The 12,364-nt window shown below is 54.1% G+C and overlaps 1 protein-coding gene across 3 annotated transcripts in view; it reads left to right on the forward strand.

Moving 5' to 3' along the window:
* Positions 1-2,394: 2,394 nt before the first annotated feature.
* Positions 2,395-12,364, forward strand: part of SLC7A1 (solute carrier family 7 member 1) — a 59,534-nt gene continuing 49,564 nt past the window's right edge. Inside the window, exon 1 of one of the 3 annotated variants that reach the window (XM_086328489.1) lies at positions 2,395-2,750. The gene's annotated coding sequence lies outside the window, so the exon portion shown is untranslated. Of the gene's footprint in view, positions 2,751-5,340; positions 5,360-12,364 lie in introns of those variants that run through there. The other 2 variants (XM_086328490.1, XM_086328488.1) reach the window with 2 other exon arrangements.

The following is a 12,364-nucleotide window of genomic DNA, read 5'->3' on the forward strand; positions in this document are numbered from 1 at the left end:
AAGGGACAGTAGAAGCACAGAGGAAAAGAAGATGAGGTCGGGGGCAGCTTGAGTTGTTGACCCCCTCCTTTCACAGGTGATGCAGCCCAGGCTCATGGCCACGTCCAGCTGATGCCAGAGAGCTGTTGTGCCTACTGGCCTCTCTGCTCACAGTGGGGACACCAGCCTTCTGCAGTTGGACCTTGGTGTTCATCCCCATCTAGGGCCAGCGCTCCTTGTGTTGGCAGCATAGCTATGACACTGCACTGTTCGAGACAAGGAGGCGTCGGAGAACCTCTATGGCTTTCCCACCTTCCACACTAGGCACACGGGACAAGAGGGAGGAGAACAACTGTGGGGAAACACTGAAATCGCTACAGATTGCTAAATAACCCCAACAGAGGCATGGGTCTTCTGTGGTGAGGAGTTCAGCGCTGTCAGCGCCAGGGCCTGGCTGCGTGTGCTTCCCTGTGGTCCTGCAGTCTCGAGACTACGTGGCCTCCAAGCATAATTAGTTTTCTGCCAGTTCACATTCGTTCTTTCCTACCAGGGAGCTGCTAGCTAGAGGGCCTTGTCACAGAGGGTCTCCTATCGCCTTTCTGAAGGCGAAGTCTGCTGGGTGGGACTGCTGAACTGGGCACATTGCCGAAAATCTCCTGGATTACGATGACCCATACATCCACCAGGGCCTGGAACACTTGATCTCAGAATTTACAAACACTAACTCTATGTTCCATGTCGGCCACACAAGCAGAGCATCTCTACAATCCATCAAATTTTGTTTTACTTAAAACAAACAAACAAAAAATCCCACAATCTTATTTCAGGCACTAAGGGATAGTCTGCTAAGAACACAGGTTTATAAGCTCCAAACAGAGGTGAGATAGCGTGCAGAAAACCCTACAGGAATGAAGTGGTAGAAAGTGAAAGTCGCTCAGTTGTGTCCGATTCTTTGCAACCCCATGGACCATGGAATTCTCCAGGCCAGAATACTGGAATGGGTAGCCATTCCCTCCTCCAGGGGATCTTCCCAACCCAGGGATCAAACCCAGGTCTCCTGCATTACAGGCAGATTCTTTACCAGCTGAGCCACAAGGGAAACAGTAGAATTCAGATTCAAATCCAGATCAAGGGCAAAGGCAAACCAGGCTTCTTTCTGTCTGTCTGTGTCAGCGTTAAGGAAACTCTGGGATTCAGGAAGGTGGGATTCAGACGGTGGGATTCTCCTCCGCACAGGAGACCTCCTTAATGCAACTTGAGAGCATCACATCACCGACAGACAGTTCCAATTGAAACGTACTGTTTTAAAACAACGCCTTTGCAGTCACTCACTATGATTTGAGCACTGTTCCAAGTGGGAAAGTGAAAGTGTTAGTCCCTCAGTTCTGTCGGACTCTTTGGGACCCCATGGACTGTAGCCTGCTAGGCTCCTCTGTCCATGGAATTCTCTAGCCCTGTGCAAAGTGCCTTGCAAATACTAACCTATTTTTATGCATTCATGAAAACATTTCTGAAGCTGGCACCCTGCAGTTACATGCTTTATAAATGAGTAGTAATAGTGTATGGCACTCTGTGACAATATTGCTCTGTGACAATGAGCCCCCATTACTGACCAAGGACATTTGTTGGGGGCGGGGGGCAGGCGGTTAGGAAGTGTGGAGAGCATTTAAAGGTCGTGGACACCACGCTATGGTTTTTCCTTCTTTCCTACAAAGTTAGGAGGCCGGAAGGATTAATTTATGACCTACTTACCTCTTTCATGTCAAAGGTTACTGGAGTTCTAGAGAGCGTGATTCTTGCTTGGGTTTTTGGAGCAAAGAGGAAGCCTGCGAGGTGAGCACGGGGGTAATTCGGTCTCTGCTACCTCCCTCATGGGGACAGCAGGTGCGGAAGTAACCGCGGTGACATGCCTGCAAAGTCCCGCCGCCGGGACACAGGCGCACTCGGGCTTTCTGGTCCTTCCTGACAAGGGGCGAGGATGTGATATTTATTAAAAATAGGCAATAGTCATAAATATTCCGATGACAAAGAAAAGATTTACAATAATACTTAAAAAAAACCCAAAACACCTTCACGTGTCTCCCCAATATTTTCATTTAAGAGGAGGCAAACTGGCCGAGAGCGTGGTGTCTGTCCGCTCGCTGGGGCCAGTGATCGGGGGTGGACAGTCCGGGGCGGGGGGTGGGTGTCACACCAGCTTGGTCCACTCTGGTGTGGGGGCGGGGCTGCGGGTAGGGGCGGGCGACGGCCGCAGCGTCTGCAAGCGCCGCCCACGGCGGGGGAATCCCAGGCCGGGGCCCCGTGCGCGAAGCAGACGAGCCCCGCCCCGCGCCCCGCCCCCACCGCGGTCGGCCCCGGGAGCCGCGGCCGCGCCGCGCTGCCATTGGTGCCCGGCGGTGACGCGGGCCCGCTGGCCCGGGCTGCGGGCGCCGGGGTGGGCGGGCGCCGGGGAGGGCGGGCGCGGGGCGCGGCTGATGAAACTCGCGCGCCGGATGCCTCCCGCCCTCCACACTTCATTCACTCCGCGCGGGCAGGTGTGAGCCGCGGGTCCCCTGCTAGCGGAGCGCGGGACTACCAGCTGTCGGCTACACCAGCCTCCGATCCCGCGCGCCGCGCCTCGGCCAGATCATCCGGCAGTCCCACCGATCCTCGGCCGACCGTCCGTCCAGTCCAGCTGCGCCTCCGTCCGACCGAGCGTCCATCAGTCCAGCCCTGGCTAGGGCGTCTGTCCAGCGACGGTTCTGCCCGCATCCTGCCTCCCTGCCGGTTCGGTGAGTGCCCGGCCTGCCGAGTCTGGGTCACCTTCGTAGGGTGGGGGGGGGGGTGATCCCGGCGCTGCGTGGGGCCGCGGCAGGGCAGCGCAGGGTCCGCGCGCGCGGGGGGTCGGGGGGGGGGGTGCGCTGGCACTCTCTGGGTGGGCGCGCGGGCCGGGCTGGCAGGCGGGCGGGCGGTGCGCGCGGCCGGTGCCCATGCGGCTGTCTCAGATACGGAGTCCATTTTGCTTCCCTGAAGACGCGGCGTGGTGCATGATGCAACACCCCGTGAGTAAGCGTGGGCGCCCTGGCGCCTCGGGGTGGGTGCCACGCGTGCCCTGCCTGGCACTGGGCGCCGGGACGCACCGGTGGTTACGGGGCCGGAGCGGGTGGGTGGGCGCGCACAGGACTCGGCGGGCATCCGGGAGACCTTCCCTTACATGGCGCACAACGGAGCACCCCACCCCGCCACGAGGTCCGCGACGTGTCATCGGCCGCGCGTCCGGAGCCAGCCCCGGGGGGGACGCGGGGTGGTCCCGCGGCAGGTGGCCGGTTGGTGACGGCGCTGCGTACCCCGTGCGCTGGCCGGGGCGCCCACCTCTATTCCTCCCTGGAACCCCTGGAAGTTCCCCGGCCCGCCTCCACCTCTTACCCAGTCCCCCACGGGGGGTTACTTAGGGGAAGTTCCCCCACCCCCCCGCACCGGGTGGGCTTCCTTGTGACCCGAACTGGCCTCTCCGGCCGGTGATCACGGCTCCCGTATGGTTTTTTTTGGTGGGAGGAAGTTCCGGCTTCACCGAGACGACCTATTCTCCGTGTGTTCCTTTCTACGTAGTAGAAAACTTCCCAGGCCAGGCGGTCGGCGGTCATCCTGAGACCTGTGTGTACACAGCAGCCTCGCGCTGTAGTAGTACTACCGCCGCGTGCCCTGTTCGCTGGTCTTATCCCTTTTCCGTGGCTCTGAGAACCGGAGGGGAGAGGTGCTTGACCTGTGTGATTAGGACAGCCAGGCAAGTGCCCCTGGAAGAAAACCACACTGCCCAGCACCCACCCTGAGGCTCTCAGGTGTAACCTGGAGTAGATTTTATTCCAGACTCCTCGACAGAGGAGGGGGCCAGGGTTTCCATTCCAGGTGTATTTCCCTAAATGAGCTCTTAAACATGTGACGGGGAGAACTGTGTTTTGGCCTCTGGCAGAGCTTCCTCATTGTGCTTAATTTGAATTGCAATTTCTGTGGGATTTATCTTAACAGTTTCTTGCCACTTGTGTGTGGTTCTGATATTAGGAAACCATGATACATTTATCCCCACCCCACCCCAACATTTTTAGTTGATCTCAGTGGAAATTATTATTTTTACACTGAACACACCCCTGTGTCATTAAAACGAAAGGCCTTTAAGTCCCACAGTCAGAATAGAAACTTAGGGGGACAGAGTAAACAATGGGTTCAAAGAGTTTTGAAAGGTTTTAGCATATTAAGATCATGTTTAATTATTGGAGATAAAATTTAAAGCGCTGCCAGAGGAGTTTTCACTTGAACAGGACGAGCATGAATAGAGATCAGAAATGTACTCTCGGTTGTTTAAATCTGGATTGAGCCACATGGATGCTCTTATGCATATAATTATTTGCTTTAAAGGAAAACAGGGCTTGAAACATGAGATTGCTGGCCTTGGGGAGCTTGTTTTTTAAGACACATGTTAATTATATCTGGTAGAAGCTTTCATTCTTTGATGGAATTAAACACATGTCTACTGACTGTTCTAGTCTGTAGTTTCTTGTCTACTCAGGCCAGTAAAAATATGTAATTATGTTGGAGGGCCCTGCCTTGTGTCTAATTAAATTAATCCCTTTCATTATTAACCATGTATTTGGAGGTATTGGTCCGTTAATCCCAGGGAGGAATTTGAAGCTGGAATAAGTGTGTCCTTGTTTGGGGAAGAAACATTTTCCTCTGACCCTGGAGTTGTCTGGACTTCCCCGGTGGCTCAGACAGTAAAGAATCTGCTGGCCAATAAGGAGACACAGGTTTGATCCCTGGATTGGGAAGATCCCCTGGAGAAGGCAATGGCAACCTGCTCCAGGATTCTTGCCTAGGAAATACCATGGGCAGAGTGGCCTGGCAGGCTACAGTCCATGGAGTCTCAAAGAGTCAGACATGAACGAGGGAGTAACACTTTGACTGGAGTTATCTGGGCCATAGGCATCTTCTGAGATGGCCATTCTTCCACCTGGAGTGCATCTGCAGACGGGCCCACCCCCATCTGCTCCAGCTGAGGGCAGGCCCCTGGGACGGGAGGACTTGACTTTTTTTCTCAGGGACGGAGAGTGGTGGGCAGCTGTCCCAGAGGGCAAGGGTCCCTTCAGACCCGGTGTGGAGAAGAGATGGGGAAGGGGCGGGCACAGAGGCGGGCAGGCCAGCGCAGAGGCTAGTAGTCAGGTCTGGGAAAGAAACGCAAGTCGAGCTTCTTTCTACGCAAGCGAGAGTGACCGTGTGTCACTTCTGTGCAGGCTGGATGGTGGCAGCTTGGACAGGGTGGAACTGGTAGAAACGTGACTGGTTGAGCTCTGCGCCATCTGTAGGCTGGTGTCCTCACTCCCTCTGTGGATTTAAAGGAAGAATCCAGGTGAGGCCGGAGAGGTGGGTCCCAGGAGAGCGGAGCCACCGTCCTGGTAAGGTCGGGAAGAGCGTGTTGGGAAGGACTTTGTAACAGGCACAGCTGGCTTTTCTCAGACCCTTGCATGCTCACAGACAGGACTGAGCCCCACCTGCCCTGTTGCAGTCGTGTGCGATACCCCGGCCTCCTGCGCCCTCCAGAGGGCTTCTGGACTGTGGTTAGTTGGTCGGCCCCGCAGCGGGACAGCAGCCATGGGGTGGGCCTGCTTTTTCATTCCTGGTCTTCAGGACGCCTGCCTTCCAGGGGTTTCTTGGGCTTGAGGCCGCTGGCCCTGGGCTTCAGGCTGAAGCTGTATCCACCCCCAAGGTTTTAGGTCACTTCCAGTGGGAGGAGAAGAGTAGCCTCTTTGGCGGCAGGTTATCAGCCCTGCAGTGACTTCAGCGGCTTCTCTTTCTCTGTATTCTGGTATTCCCCCCAAATTCCAAAGCAGCTTTGACACCAGCCACCCCGACACTTACGCAAAGTGAGTCACAGCCTACTGTGGTGGTTCAGTGCGTTCTGTGAAGCTGCTGGAAGGACGGGCAGCACGTGGTGAAAGGACTGGGCGGGCTGCTGTCCTCATTTCCCTGCAAAGGTGTCACGATTCGCTCATCCAGGGGACACAGGCCACATGTTGGAATAGATTCTGACCTGAGGTCCCCCATCACGCAACACATGGGTCTGTCACTTGGCTTTTCCTCTGGTTGTTATCACTAGCAGGGGAGGAGGGGGCACCGCCAAGTGGTAGATTTGGGGAAGAGACCACGTCAGTGTGGGGTTCGAAGGCTTTACAGCTTCAGTGCAGCCTCAGATCATTGCCCTGAAGTGAGGATGCTGCTTCCAGGAGCTGGGGCCGGTGGTCCATTGCCAAGAATGGGGTCCCCGAGGCCCCTGCGGCCAGTTCTGTCGCATCTGTGTGCTGCCTCTGGAAGGTCCTGTGGATGGTCCAGCCCCTGCAAACGTGTGAAGCCTCCCTCTCAGCTTTGTAATGATGCAGTGACTCCTCTGGGTAAATACCAAAAGACTGGCGTGCCGGATTGAGTGTGCCTGTGTGCTTAGTCGCTCGGTCGTGGCTGACTCTTTTGCAACCATTTGGACTGTAGCCCACCAGGCTCCTCTGTCCTTGGGATTATCCAGGCAAGAATATTGGAGTGGGTTACCATTCCCTCCTCCAGGGGATCTTCCCGACCCAGGGATCGAACCCGTATCTCCTTCATTGACAGGCAGATTCTTTACCATCTGAGCCACCAGGGAAGCCCAATAAAGGTACTAAGTCAACACATTTAGTGTCTTTCATGAAATAAGTTCTTTCCTCTGCCAGCCTCCTGATAAGCGCAACCAGAAGTCAAGCTCCAGAAAGGCTTCACAGGCTCCCGAGAGGGTGGGTTTAAACAGAGGAGGGAGAAACGAGGTCTTGCGTTAGCAGGACAGTGTGGATTTCCACCGTCTCCCTTTTCCCGGAATCACCTTTCCCCTCTGGACGCAGTTGTGTCCTTAACACTCTGTCTTCCTGCCCTAGAGCTTCCAAATATCTGTGCAGATAAGATTCCTGTGTAGGAGAACCAAGTGCTTTCCTACTTACGTAGGAGTAGAGGCTGCTGCGCACGTGCTGGGCACACAGCGGGCTCTGCCTCGAGACCCGCTTACGGTGCCAATCCCGGGCGGCCCCCCCACGCCCGCTCTCCTCATGGCCCCCCTCCCCAGAGCGGGCTCCACTTAACTCTAAAATGCCTTTTTCTAAGATGTTTCTCAGAGCCACATTTAAATTCTTTTCTGTATTGCCTGCAGAGTAATTGACTTCTAGTACCCACTGTGTAGGGTTGAGGGGATTTAAATGAGGCCATTATCCAGGTTATGCACCTCACATAACTCTGATACACACCAAGTGCTTCATGTAAATATTCGCTATTATATTGGAGAGAAAGCTCAGTTCTTTGATTTCAGCATGGAGAAAAACAAAATCTGCAACAGCTTTGTTCTGCTCGCCCACTTTCCCGAGATGTTAACGTGTAGTCCCTTCTCCTTGGAGCTGGGTCCGCACTGCAGGGGGTGGTGTAGGGCCTGGTGTCAGGGAGGCCGGTTCTGCAGATCTCAGATCCACAACCTTGGGTTTGAATCCTCCTCATGTCTCGGGCTGGCTTCCCTGGTGGTTCAGATGGTAAAGAATCTGCCTTCAATGCAGGAGACATGGGTTCAATCCCTGGTTGGGGAAGATCCCCTGGAGAAGAAAATGGCAACCCACTCCAGTATTCTTGACTGGAGAACCCCCTGGACAGAGGAGACTGGCGGGCTACAGTCCACGGGGTCACAAAGAGTCAGACACGACTGACGAACACTTCCACTTTTCTTCCACGCCTCTGGGAGGCAGAACTCCCGGCCCCGTTCTCAGTGTTTGCCTGCCTATGTCTGTGTGCACGTGCCTATATGTGTGCTTGAGTGAGAAAGGCTGTGCATGTGTGTCTGTTTGGAAGGTGTTCACCCTCATCCATCCCAATCCCAGACATTTTGTCCAACTTACGCTGAGGGCTTTGGGGTTAAAAACTTGGGCCATGTCTGTTTCCCACCGTTTTTCCTCCTTCCTGGAGGGGTGATGTAGATCCTTGAGAGGGGTGGGGTGGGGTGGGGTGGGTGGGTGGGTGGCGGGCCATCACTGGGGATGCTGGCGAGGGGAAAGAAGGGACCGCCGTCTGACTGGTGTTTCATCACATCCTTGTCACCGTTGTCTTCCCGCCCGTGAAGATGCTTGTGCTGACCTTTTCAGGTTGGCACGGAAACGCTCTCTTTCTCTGAATCCTTTTATCTGCCCAAATCTTTTTATTTGCCGTTAACCAAAGTCTCTTAGACCAAGTAGGAAGGAAGGGAGAGGCCCTGGGGCTGAGTAAGACTCAGACTACAAGCCCTTGTGAGCGCTCACTGTGGGCTTCGCGCTTTCTGTGTTTTTTATTTAATTCTCACAGCCACCCAATGAGGTCAGTTCTGCTGTTTGGCTGATGGGGAGGGGGCCTGGAGAAGGGATGCAAGTTGTTAATGGGCACAGGTGTGGGTTGTAAGCGGCAGAGCGTGGATTTGCCCCTGGGACCTAGCCACAGGGTCCTGACACCGAATGTGCCCAGGGCCGTGGGCATCACGGCCTTGTCTGGGGCTGCAGCTGTCTCGGGGCTGTGGTTTGGCATCCGTGTGTGCGCGGGCCTGAGGTGGGCCCTGAGATAAGCACATGGACCTGGAGATGCGAGGCCCCCCGGGCTCTCTGGGTTCCAAGTAAGTTCTGGAGGTGCAGGAGCCAGCTGTCCCACCGCTGTGGGGCGGCCCGCGTTATTTCTCTATCTGCCCCTGCATCTTTGGCATGCAGCCCTCTTCTCTCTGAGCCCTGGCTCCTGGTGCAGCTGGAGCTCTGGAGTCCCGGGACAGCTGTGCTGGCCAGTGGTCAGACCTGGCGCTGGCACGTGTGTGACAAGGCTGGGCCACATTCTTTCTGGGTTAGCAGCAGTCTGGCGTTGGCATCACCAGAGCTGGCTGGATGTGGGGCTTCTGGCCAGGCCCCGGGGAGCCCTGCTTCTCTGGTCTGCATCAGTCCTCTCTGCTCCGCCTCCAGCTCTGCTGGGGTGGGGGGCTCTCTGCAGGGGCTCTGATTTGCAGGGAAGCGTGGTTTCCCTCCCGGTTCTGCCCCTGCCTTCTCAAGGCTGGTGGCAGTGGTCCTTGGGCCCAGATCTTTACTTCAGTAGTGTGGGAGGTGGGGCGGGGTCTCCTTCCTTGTGAGATGCTTCTTTGACACCCTCAGAATGCTGGGGACGGGGGCTGTCTGAGCCAGGGTAGCCAGGGTAGCAGCAGTCCTGGAGAGACTGGGCCCCAGTGGCTGGGACCTTGGTCTTGTCGTGAGGCCTGGAGTGCTGCCTGCCTCTCTCCTCTCTTCTTTTACTTTTCAGCTTTTCATGAATAATACTTCTGACTTAAAGAAAAAGTTGCAGGAGTTAGAGGAGCTCCTCAGTTTTTTCAAATCACCCGTTGCTTATATTTTATTCCTTTTTTCTGTTTATCTGTCAATCAGTTAATCTACACACACACATATATGTATTTTTTCCTGAACCCTTTCAGAATAAGTCGAAGACATCATGTCATTTGATTTACCGCCCTGCAAGCTTCAGTGTGTTTCCTAGTAAGGTTATTCTCGTTCTCTTACATGAGCACAGTACGACATCAAAACCAGGAAATTTAACGTTATGACATTGTCATCTCGTCCACAGTCAACTTTCCGTTGTTCAAATAATGTCCCTTCCATGTGCGCATAGGTAGCTTGTTTCTGTTCCCTTTTTCGGGAGAGGCTTTTTCAATGGAACTGTGGTCTAACTTTCTCTTATAAGCCTCTTTAAGGAAAAAATGTTTCTAAAAGTTAGACTGCATTATTGTGAAGAACTGGGAAACTACAGAAAAGTAAGAGGAGGAGGACACGAGGAGGCCGAGCGCCCGGCAGGTTAGCGGGCTCGCGGGAAGGTGGGTGGTCGGAAGTCTTCAGCTCAGGGCGACCTGATCCCTCAGACCTGCACCCCGAACACACAGGGCGGGAGCCCCGAGCAGAGACTTGGGGCCCCCGGGCAGCAGGCGCCCTGTCTGGAGCCGAAGCTTTAACGTCCCTGCCCACCCCCTGGCCGGTTGCCCACCTGAACAGGCAGTTAACCCCCTCGGGGTGGGGAAGGGTGGAGATCATTATTAAATACCCAGAACTTGTTCACGACTTGAAAAGAAATGTTGCAGGCCCTCTCTTGTCTGCTGTGAAGCCCTGACTCCCCAGACTCAGCAGAGGGTAGGGGCATGGGCCTGCAGGAGAGGCTAGTGGAGAGAGAAAAGGGGACACCCTAAATTGTGCATCCTAGTCTTTGCTGAGGTTCCCGGGGAAGGTTCTAAACTGCTGGATGAGGCGTGGATCTTGCTTGTGCGTTTCGGTTATCGCAGACATCCCCTTGATCATCACCAGCAATGCCCCCAGGGCTCCACTCTGCCAGCTTAGAAGACCTCCTTACTGGGTGGGGCTGGTTTCTTAGGACCTGGCTCCCCGGCGTTTGTGCCTCAGTTTCCCTGGGCTGTGTGAGAAAGGGCCTCTGAAGGCCACGATCAAAAGCCTCGAGTATTTTTCCAATGTTTGTTTTTTCTTCTCCCGCACCAGACCCTCTCCTTGAAGGAGCTGGCCTGGAGAGGGGCTGCGGTGGGCAGCCGCCCAGACTCTGCACGCCCCGCTGGGGCCGCGGAACTCCTAACCTGGACGGGCCAGGGCCGGAGGCTGCTCTTCAAAGGAACCCTTTGAAGTGCAAACATTTCCTTTCCTGAAAAGAAGGGAAATTGAAATGAAAACGTATTGTTCTGTGCAGACAATGTTCTCTTGGATCAAAGAGGGAGTAGGGCTTATAAAAAAGGGAGATTCACGAGTTGGGCCTTACCGTGGCCCACGGGGAAGCTGTGACCGTGTACTTGCCCTCCGTCCGTGATCGGTAAGGTTGTATCCTCCTTTTCCCCGTTAAGGTCCTAAATCTGGGTCTAACATGCTGTGTTTAGCTGCGTCTCTTGTTTGCGTTTTTATCGTGAGGTCAGTGAGCGTTTGAAAATACCTTTGGGCAAATTATGACACTGTCCATGTGGAATATTATGTAGTCAATAAAAGTATTTTCAGGGAACATCTGATCTTATGGGAAAAACTTTACTGTTAAAAGTGAAAAACGTGGATTCAGTTTTTCATATTCAGTGTTATCTCAACGAGTTGCCTGTATTTGTACAGAAAGAAAACACTTAAAAATCAGGCTTTGTTTTGTTCACTGCTGGGCATGTAGCCCCTGAACGAGTGCTTAGCAAATGTTTGTTGAAAGAATTATTTTTATAATTAGTGAAACAGCAGTACAGTTTAAAGTGGGGTGAAGGCGGGGGAGGAGGATGTCTTTAAATGGATAACCAACAAGGACCTAGTGTACAGCACAGGAAACTCTGGTCAATTTATGTGGCAGCCTGGATGGGAGCAGAGTTTTGGGAAGGATGGGTGCGTGTATGACTGTCGACCTGGAGCTATCACAGCATTGTGAATCAGCTATACCCCAATATAAGATAAAAAGTTAAAAAATAAACTATGCTAAGATAGAAAAAAAGGAGGGGTGCCTTTGAGCTATGTAGTAACACTTTGGCGAGTGGAAAGAACGAGAAATTATTCTAAATTTAATTTTAAATTATTTTTAATTAACTCTGCCCTGGCATCTTGATTTGGGGTTTATTTGGGGCTTTTTTTGGTACAGACACGTACCACCTTTTGTGCTTTGGTGCAGACCGTCCTGTGACGTTTCTGTTTTGGGAATAATCAGGTCTTGTTGCAAGAAGGGGTTTTCCTGGGTCTGGCCACTAGGCTTCTTCACAGATGGGGCAAGATGACAGCCTCTCACGTGCTGTGTCTGAGGCTCTTTGCATCGGCCTGACCTGTCCTGTTGTTGGGAACTTTGCTTGACTTGCCAGAAGCGTCTCATCTTCGAGCATCAGTGCTACCAAGCTACAATGGTAGGCCGTCCGCTGCCGTGTTTCTGACTTAGAAAGTCCTTTAATAACGCAGCATCTCATTCCAGAGGTCAGCTTGGAGGAACGACCCTGGTCTCAGGGATTGCATGTTACAGCCGCCTGTGCCTGCCCCGGTGAGGGCATTTCGTTCCTCCTTCCAAAGGATGCCGGCACTTGGGTTTCAGAGCCCGGTCCACACAGGGCTCTGGAGGCCCCTGGGGAAGGCATCCTTTGCGCTGGGGAAAGGCTGCTGGGGCCCGTGGTTGGGTGCTCCTGAGGGTGGTGGCCGTCTGTTCCTTGGCTTCAGTCTCTAAGAGGAGATAAGCTGGCGTGGCTCAGGTGCACACCCGGGGACACGCATGTTTATATAGAGATGAAGACGAAACCTCCCCCGCACAGCACGTGTTCTTGGACCTGCGTGTGTTCTGAGAATTCTTACTCTTCTCTGTGGCC

The sequence above is a fragment of the Bos grunniens genome, chromosome 12 (assembly GCF_055505025.1).
Source record: "Bos grunniens cultivar Pamir isolate PY7600 chromosome 12, Bosgru_T2T1.0, whole genome shotgun sequence".
NCBI classification, from domain to species: Eukaryota; Metazoa; Chordata; class Mammalia; order Artiodactyla; family Bovidae; genus Bos; species Bos grunniens.